Genomic DNA, 9,360 nt, shown 5'->3' on the forward strand with positions numbered 1-9,360 from the left:
ATTTTATGCGAATTTAAACAAATTTAAATCACATAATCACATGCCCGATAATTGTAAACAACTAATTGCGTACCTTTGTGCTTCCCGCGAACTTAAAAACAACATTCATGCGAATTATTAAATCGACAGTAAATCAATTAGCATGCTCGCATTAAATCAATTAACGTTCTCGCAGTAAATCATGAATTTCATGTAATCACATAAAACATACAAATTCATAACACATACTACGAAAACGATCATGCATAATTTAATCCAATTAAATTGATTTCAAACGAATACATTTACCTCTTGAAGCGTGAGGTAGGCGCACGAAATGAAGCAAGATTGCCACGGAAACCAATCCATGCAATCTGGGAGCGGCGGCGGCGGCGGCGGCGTGAGCAACGGCGGCGCGTGAGGATCACACGCTATCTTCGGGCGGCGCGTGGGAGCGTGTGCGTCATTGGCTCGGGGGTTGCTCCTCGATTCTTCGATTCTTCAATCTTCCTCCTCTCGGATTTCACCTCGTATACTTCGATCTACTAAAACGTGGCACTAGACACGCAGTAGTTAGAACAAACGGAAAGAATAAAAAGGAAAAAGAAGTACCACGATTAATCGGCCAAGAGAGGCCGATTTCCGACGGTGGAACGGAGGCAACGGCGGCGGCGGTGTGCTGATGTGGCCGAGAGAGAGAGGCAACGAGCGGCTAGGGTTTCGTGTGTTTTGATGTGTTTGTGCAAGACCTATAAATCAAGTATTTATAGTGTCTTGTATAAAAACCCTAACAGGCTTAAGTTGGACCGGGCCCAACAACTTAAGTTCGTTAGTTCTTTACTCGCTCGTTTCTCTCATTTCAATGATCGGAAAATTTTAACGATTATATTTTTGGAATCATTATAATGTCCTCGTCATTACGAGTACCAATGCTCGATTTCCAACTTTCTAAAAGTAGAAACCCTAATTTAGTGCACTTTCTAAATTTGGAAACTTTCCGATTTAGAAAGTCCACTAAGATGTTCGCCTATTTTTTTCCTTTTTCTTATTCTCATTCATAATTCCAAATTACGAATGTTGGACTCAATCATATTAACTTCCAATCATGCAAAGATAAAACATTTTTATCTCTGACCATTTATTCAAAGATCTCATGTGCACGAGCAGTGTGACCGTACCCTCGATGGTTCAGGTGTAAGCTAGCCGTGGGCCCACAACTCTTTGTGGTCAAAACTTGTCCCTTAGAGTTACGATTAAGATGAAGCTCGTTTCACCTTAATCACCCAACGAATCAAGATTGACGTCTAGCAACTACGCGTCATGATTCCCTAGATACAAATGAAGTGCCTGCAAGAACCTTTTGATATAGTTAGCGTACAGTACGATCCCTTCGATTCATATGTCCCGATTGAATTAGAGGCATTGGTTCATCGAGACCTCCTTAGTAGTTCAATGATTGTGCGATCGTTCTAAGTGTTGTAATCGTTACGTGCATGAGTTAGAGAATCGAATTCTCAAATCATCACTTAGTCAGCTCTGGCCAGAGACTTAGAGATTACAAATTATGAGAACACACAGGACATCTAAGACTAGTCTAGCGATCGAATCCCCGACTACAACACACAGACTTCCCACTAGATTTCGGACTGCACGAACACTGGCCCTTGTGGCGGTCCTCGGTGGAACTCAGGGACAGGTCGCGATACAGCTGGTTTAGGTCATAAGGAATAATGGTGTACAACTATATCATAGATATCTCTACTCGATTATTGAGAACCAGTTAGAGATTTCTAGGGTGAGGGAGTTCAGTGAACTCGTCAACTTACGAGCACCCACTTATGCATGCCGATATCACAATATCGTTTACTGATGAGATGCAGTACACATACACTAAGTGCTAGTCTCTTAATGGGAAAGGCCGATATCCTCATTGGTGACGTAACCCTTCGACTAGGAACACATTTAACAGTTATAATACTAAAGTAAATATCTCACGATCCTAACGATCAATTACTAGTACTTGTAATAACTATAAGCACTACATCTGTGCTTGTGACAAATGGACAAATATATAGAATGCCAAGGTGTTTTTTTTATCATAAATACGAAAAAAGTTTATTTATTACTAAAATAAATGGAAAGGTTTTCAAATCACTACCTCTCCTCTTATAAAAGGGAGAGCCCTCACTCCTCTTCTTTAGTTTCTTCTTTCTTTTCCAGCTATTTTTTTCTTCTTCTTCTCCGGTGAAATTATCTTTCTCCTCCTCCAGTTCTTCCTCCTTACCCACGTAACCACTTTTCTCTTTTGTTTTCGTGAATCTCCTTTTTACGTTTTACACATCTTCTGCCCTATGTCCTCCGAGTCATCTTCTTCTTCCTCCGGTCAGATTCGTACCCCTCTAATCCGCATTGGCCCTCCGTCGTAACTAAGAAATAGGCCTAAAAAGAGGGCCATGGTGTCCAAAACTCGAGGTCCGGTGGGCACTTCTGCTCGCCAACTGAAGAGGAAAGGTAAAGCCCCCCCTCTCGCAACGAAAGGGGAATGACGGTGCGACTTCCCCCTCTGATTGGGGGGAAGGGGGTCATTAGGGTTCCAAAAGTGAGGGAACTGTCCGTTTGTATTCTGACCAAACCCCAGCATTCGATCTTGACCCCTGATGATATTGGCGACCTGCTCATCTGGCAAGGGGTGGATGTTTTATACGACTTGGCCCCTCATTCGCCCTCCCAGGATTCTCTTCACCCTCCTCCTGGTTATATGACCTGGCATATCGACCAATTCCTCTTGGGTCCATTCACCCTTTTTTTTTGTGGATGTAGCTCGCAAATATCGTGTGCCCATCAATCAGTTCCTTCCTAACTATATTAAATTCATGTCGGCCTTTTTCATTATCTGCGCCGAGGCTTCTATAGCGCCCACCGACGAGCTATTTCATTCTGCCTTTAAGGTGAATCTGTCCCCTTCTGGTTTTTTCCACCTTACAGCCCGCCCTAATGTAGGGCTATTTAGAGGTATGGCCAACAAAGCACATAATTGGCCAAAGCGCTTCTTATTCGTTCGCTCGCCCACTCATTGGGGTTTCAATCCATCGTATGTCGAGACATCCCCTCGCCATGTAGGGGTGTCTCATGACTGTCTTGAGACCATCTCTCGCCTATCCGCTCGCACCCCCCCCCCCCCCAAATTGTGGGATGGATAATTGCTTCCCCATCCCTTTTTGCCAGTGCTGGACTGTGGGATATGTCCTCGCCTGATCTTCGCCAGCTGGATATTTATTAGGGCTGATTTCCATATTTCGTTTTCATCACTTTTATGTTTGCTACTTATAGCCTTCCATTACTAACCATTGTTGCATGTCTGCCATGTATTCTGTACCAGGCGAGATGATTCGAGATGCTATGAAGGCGGCTCTCGCGAAGCAGTGCGCCCAGTCCTCTCGCACTCTCTTTGAGTCCACAAGTCACGCCCCTCCTCGCATTCCGTCCCCTACTACAGCAGCTGCGAGCACGGCAGCGGGATCAGCATCTCGCTTTGAGAGCGTGCATGAGACCCCCACTGTCATGCCGCCCTCTGTCATTTGGGAGCCTGTGATTGATCACGGCAGCGAAAATGCCGACAATCAGAAGGCCCACGGCTCCTTCCGCTCGCTGGAGCAGATGCACCCTGATGCCGGTCGTGCTAAGCGAGATGCAACCGGTGAGCATACCTCCATGATGCCCAAGCGGAGCCGTGCGAAGGACAAGGGCTTCCTGTCGTCTCTCTTACCTGACCGCAGCCTGAATGAGCTATCTCAACACTTCATCCAGGTGAAGCTCGTGGAGGATACCCAGGCTCTTGAAAGCATATCTCACGAACAACAATACTCTCGCCTGCTATTCCATTGCTCCCAGGTATGTGAACGTTCTCCTTGGATTTTAGCGTATATTTATTCCTTTCCGTTAATCGTTAATTTACCTGTTATGATTTTCTTTATTAGATCAACGTCCTCCTTGCCCACGGCCTCGGCTGGACTGATCCCACTCGCCAAGCTGAAGAGCTCGCCTTCATGGAAAGGCTAGCTAGTGAGAAGGCCAACGAGGTGGCCCGCCTACAAGACATGGTCCGCGAGTTGACCAATGAAAAAGATGAGATCGCCCGCTTGGCGAACGAAAAGTACAATACTATGAAGTCTTCGCTTGAGAGCAAAGTTGCCCGCCTGCATGCCGAGAATGAACAACTGATCGCTATCTCTTGACAGAAACAGAAGGTCGTGGAGGCGGAATGTATGAGGACTGTAGCTTTGGAGCGTGCTAGGATCTTGTACGACCACTTATGCTCGATAGATGGACATGATTTCCTACGAGGATATCGTGAGGGGCTGAGCCACAAATATCCTTCGTCCGCACATTTTGCTAATGTTGCAGCCCCAATAGGCGTAGGTTTCATGGATCGAGGTATTCGAATGTACGCAGCTCGCCATAATCTTGACGATCCTTCTGATGAGATCAGCGCCATTCTCGATCTGTTGGGCGACGAGATCCCTGGATGGGAAGGGAATCCTTCTGAACCTGTGGATCATGCTTGGTGGGCAGGTGTGCTCGAGGGATGCTCGCGGAGTTGAACAAGTATGCCGCCCAAGCTCCTTCTAATATGGCTCGCCTGGATCCTACTTGTTATGCTTATGCCCTCCCCGATATTCCTCCTTCTTGAGGCAACTTTTTTACTTTTTTATCATAATTTCATTTCCTTCAAACAATGTCATATTTGAACAATGTTTATTTTGCTTTGATCATTTGTAAAATTTGTTCTTCATTTTTTTTTTTTTTTTTTTTTGCATGAAGTTCTTTTGGATGTTTAACATATTAGAGCTCGCACATCATTATTTTCCTTTTATATTGCTCTGAGTGTTTTATCCATATCTATACACTTCTTTATGCCACTCTCTCGCGGTCGGTGCCCCAGAACAAGAAAATCCTTCTTTTTGGATCATCTTGTTCGCTCATTTCCCTTTTCCTTAGGTTCACTCAGTATTCGTGCACGTGCATTTGTTTGTGTATCTCGCGTACACGTATCGTTCCTCGCTACTACTTTTTTCCTTTTCTCCCTATTTTTTTTTTGTCTGAGTGCTTTCTCGCCTTTACTCCGTTCATTTAAAATTTTTCGTTCGTGCGATTCTTTTGTTTGGGCTTTTTCAAGCACATACTTTCTCGGTTGTTCGTCTTAAATTTTCCGTTTCGTGCGCTTTCGGACATATGGGCTTTTTCTAGCACATACTTTCTCGCTCGTTCGTTTAAAATTTTCCGTTTCGTGCACTTTCGGATGTATGGGCTTTTTCTAGCACATGCTTTCTCTCTCGTTCGTTTAAAATTATCCGTTCGTGCACTTTCGGATGTGTGAGCTTTTTCTAGCAAATACTTTCTCGCTCGTTCGTTTAAAATTTTCCATTAGTGCGCTTTCGGATGTATGGGCTTTTCCTAGCACATACTTTCTCGCTCGTTCGTTTAAAATTTTTCGTTCATGCACTTTCGGATGTATAGGCTTTTTCTAGCACACTTTCTCGCTCGTTCGTTTAAAATTTTCTGTTAGTGAGCTTTCAGATGTATGGGTTTTTTCTAGCACATACTTTCTCGCTCGTTTAAAACGTGAATTAATAGAGTATATGCATCATTCAAGACATATTTCCAAAAGAGGTCGCGTCATACTATTGTGTTTGTTACTAGGAAAATGATTCATCCTACCCTTAAGCAGGATAAACAAGCAAAAGATGGCCTATTCATGTAATACAAATTATTATAACACTTCATGTTATATATAGTACTTCTTCAAATGACAAACGTTCCAAGCACGAGCTAGTCTTGCTCCATCCATATCTTCCAACCTATAGGCACCTCCTCCTAGCACCGCTACTATTTTGTATGGTCCCTCCCATTTTTCCATTAGCTTTCCCACTGCTTTGAGGGCATCCGTCTGTTTCAAGACCAAGTCCCCTACTTGGAAAATTCTCTGTTTTACATTCTTGTCATAGGCTGCTTTAATTTTGGCCTTGCTGAGCTCCATTCTCTCTTGCGCTCTCTTTTGCTTTTCCATCACCAAATCCAGCTCCTCACATAAACGCATGCTATTAGATGTTTCTTGAAAATTCATAACTCTACTCGACGGTAACCCCACTTCTACTGGGATGGCTGCTTCTGAACCGTACACCAGCGAGAATGGACTTTCTCCGGTCGCCTCTTTTGGCGTTGTTCGATATCCCCATAGCACCGCGTGCAACTCCTCGACCCAATTTCTTGTTGCCCCCTCCAGCCGTTTCTTAATCCCTTATAGCAATACTCGGTTAATCACCTCGACATGCCCGTTCGCCTGCGGATGAGCCACAACAGCAAACCTCTGTTTAATGCCCAGTCCTGTGCACCACTCTCGTATCCTAGCCGGATTAAATTGCGTTCAATTGTCCAAAATGATATCTCTAGGTAACCCATATCGACAGCAGATGTTCTGCCATAAGAATTTCATGACCTCTGTATCAGTTATTCTTGCCACCGCTACTGCCTCCACCCACTTAGAGAAGTAATCTACAGTCACTATTAAGAATTTTCTCTGTCCCTTGGCCAACGACATAGGGCTCACAATATCCCCCATTGTGCGAATGGACAGGGGGAGGTTATTATCGTCATATCCTCTCATGGCGCATGAATCAGCGGGCCATGCCTCTGACATTTATCACATGTTTCGAAAAAATATCGCGCATCCCTTAACACATGCGAGACCAGCGCTCTCCCTCCCGCGTGGTCCCCGCAGTATCCTTCGTGTATCTCGCGTAACACGTACTGGCCCTCCTCCGTTGTTAAGCATCTAAGATGCGGCCTAGTGTACCCCCTTTTATAAAGTATGTCCCCGTTTAAGCAAAAATGTTTTGCTCGCTGCTCCAAGACCTTCTGCGCGTGGCTACTTGCTAAAACCTTCCCTTGTAGACACGCTCTTATCTCAGTGCGCCAATCTCCCCCGCTCCTTTGGCCTTGTGGTCTGTTGCACGAAATCGGCAAGGGCTTGTCCCTTTATTGCGGTTCGTGGCTCATAATTGAAAGAGGTAGAGAGGGTTCGGTGTGGCCTTATCAAGAAGTTGGAGTTGGCGCTCGATAGGTTTGAGGGCATGAAGGTGGCTGTAGATGAGAGGTTCAAGGAGATAAGGTCGTTGAAGACTGAGGCTAAGAAATCGCTCAAGCCTATTTTGAAAGAAGCCGATTTCTTTCAAGAATCATTGGAGGAACTGATGAAAGAGTTTGAAGAAATGGTAAACAAGTATAATGGATTCCAGCAGGACAAAAAGCAAAAGTTGGAGGTCAAAGAGCGAGAACTTATTGTTATGAGAATGGAACTTCTTGAGGAGATCAAGTTGAAGGATGAAAAACTGGCTGAGCGGTTGGAGGAGATCGAGTCCCGGGAGATTGCGGCCCAGAATTCGTTTTTTGATGGTTTGAATGAAGCGGATTTGATTCGAGAATCATTGGATAAAGGGTTCAAAGAGTTTGAGATAATGGAAAAAGATTTTAATGCATTCCGAGAGGAAAAATTGCAGAGTTTGGAATCGAAAGAGCAGCAGCTTCGTGTTATGAGGATAGAGCTTCTTGATGAGGTCCAGTTCAGGGAAGAAAAACTGACAGAGAGGTTAAAGGAGATTCATTACTGGGAGTCTGTGGCCCATAATTCATTGACTGCTCGCTTGAGTGAAGCAGATTTAATTCAGGACTCGTTGGAGAAACGGTTCAAAGAGTTTCAGGAAATGGAGAAAGAATTTAATTTATTCCAACATGACAACGCTAAAGTTGGAATTAGAAGAGCAACGACTTAGTGTTACGAGGAGAGAGCTTCTTAAGGAGGTCGAGTTGAGGGATCAAAAGACAATTGAGCAACAGAAGTTAGCGCAACATCTTTTGAAGTGTTTAGAGAAAATGGTGGATAAAAAGGTGACGGAGATGGATGCTCAGGAACCACCTCTCGATGCTGCAAAGGAAACTGAATTAACAAGAGATTCAACAAATATGTCGGTTCAAGAACTTGAGAAGTGGGCGAAGGAATTCAAATCATCCCAACAGAAAAAAATGCGAGAATTGGAGGTAGCAGGTGATAAATTGAGATTGATTAAAGAAGAGCTTAGCCTGGATGTAAACTTTCGAGAGGAGAAATTCGATAAGCAAGAGATTGGTGCAAAAGAGATAGAGTGTAATTCCATCAAGGATTGTGTTCAGGAGGAAGTGGATGGACTGGAATCGAAAGCAAAAGAATTGAAGGAACCAGAAAAGGAAATTAAATTAAAGGAAGATGCTGAAAAGGGCGTAACAGTTGAATTAGTCGACCCGCGATGTGAAGTGCAGGATAGAATAATTGTGGAACTATTTATGCACAACACTGAAAAGGACTTGGAATTTTTGAGCGATCAGGTCTTTAAAGTTCTTCTCCGCTCGTCTGATCCAGCAAAGTTAATTCTGGAGGCCGTAGTAGTGTTTTGCGCACCGCCCTACATGAAGGATGGAGATATAAAGATCCACATACAGGAAAGGGGCATTGTTCTGTTGGACCAGTTGACCAATATGTCCCTAGATATTCCGCGATGTGTTAGAGAAGCAGCAATTCTAGTTGCTAATGCATGGACGTAAAAAATGAGAACAAGTGCTGAAAACGCATTGAATGTATTGGGCTTCTTGCATTTCTTGGCTGCATACAAAATATCCTCCTGTTTTGACAAAGATGAGATTTTCGGTTTTCTGAAATCGGTGGCCTAACATAAACAGACACCCGGTCTCTTCCGCGTCCTTGGTCTCACAGAGAATATTCCTGGTTTTATCCAGACTCTTATAAACGAGAAGTAGTATCTGCTAGCCAGCACTTACATCTACGAATGTCAACTTGAGACCATGTTCCCACAGACGGCGTCGTTTGATCCGTATGGATTCGTAGTGGGTTATTTTAAAGAGATGGGCTGGCCTGATCTTGGGTCTGGATCCGTGAATGAACCTACAAAAAAGAGAGAATCCGGACTTAGGCCCGAGTTAGCACTCTAACGGCCAAGTCAGTAGCTTCTTGAGGAAAAAATTGTATTTGAATATATTGAGTGTGTATAAGATATTATTATTATTCCTGTTCTATTAAGTCCCCCTATTTATACTAAACGGGACGGACGCCAAAAAGTCCTCCAATCCAATTTACCTGTCCAATCGCTGTAATAAAATACTACGGATTTCAAATTACCTTCAATAACATTTAATCAGTCCTTTCGTTGGCGGTTGTTTCTGCAAAAAGAAGAGGGCACGGACGACATTCCTCTGTGCTTGTCAGGAGATTAGACGTACATTAATTACCCCCACATGCGGCTGGTAGCAATTCAGCGAGTGGACCCATACAGC

The 9,360-nt window shown here is 44.0% G+C and overlaps 1 pseudogene; it reads left to right on the forward strand.

Annotated features, from left to right (window-relative positions):
• Nucleotides 1-7,109: 7,109 nt before the first annotated feature.
• Nucleotides 7,110-9,018, forward strand: LOC105964522 (uncharacterized; annotated as a pseudogene).
• The last annotated feature ends 342 nt before the right edge of the window (nt 9,019-9,360 follow it).

Source organism: Erythranthe guttata, chromosome 5, assembly GCF_056151865.1.
Source record: "Erythranthe guttata isolate IM_541 chromosome 5, IM_541, whole genome shotgun sequence".
NCBI lineage: Eukaryota > Viridiplantae > Streptophyta > Magnoliopsida > Lamiales > Phrymaceae > Erythranthe > Erythranthe guttata.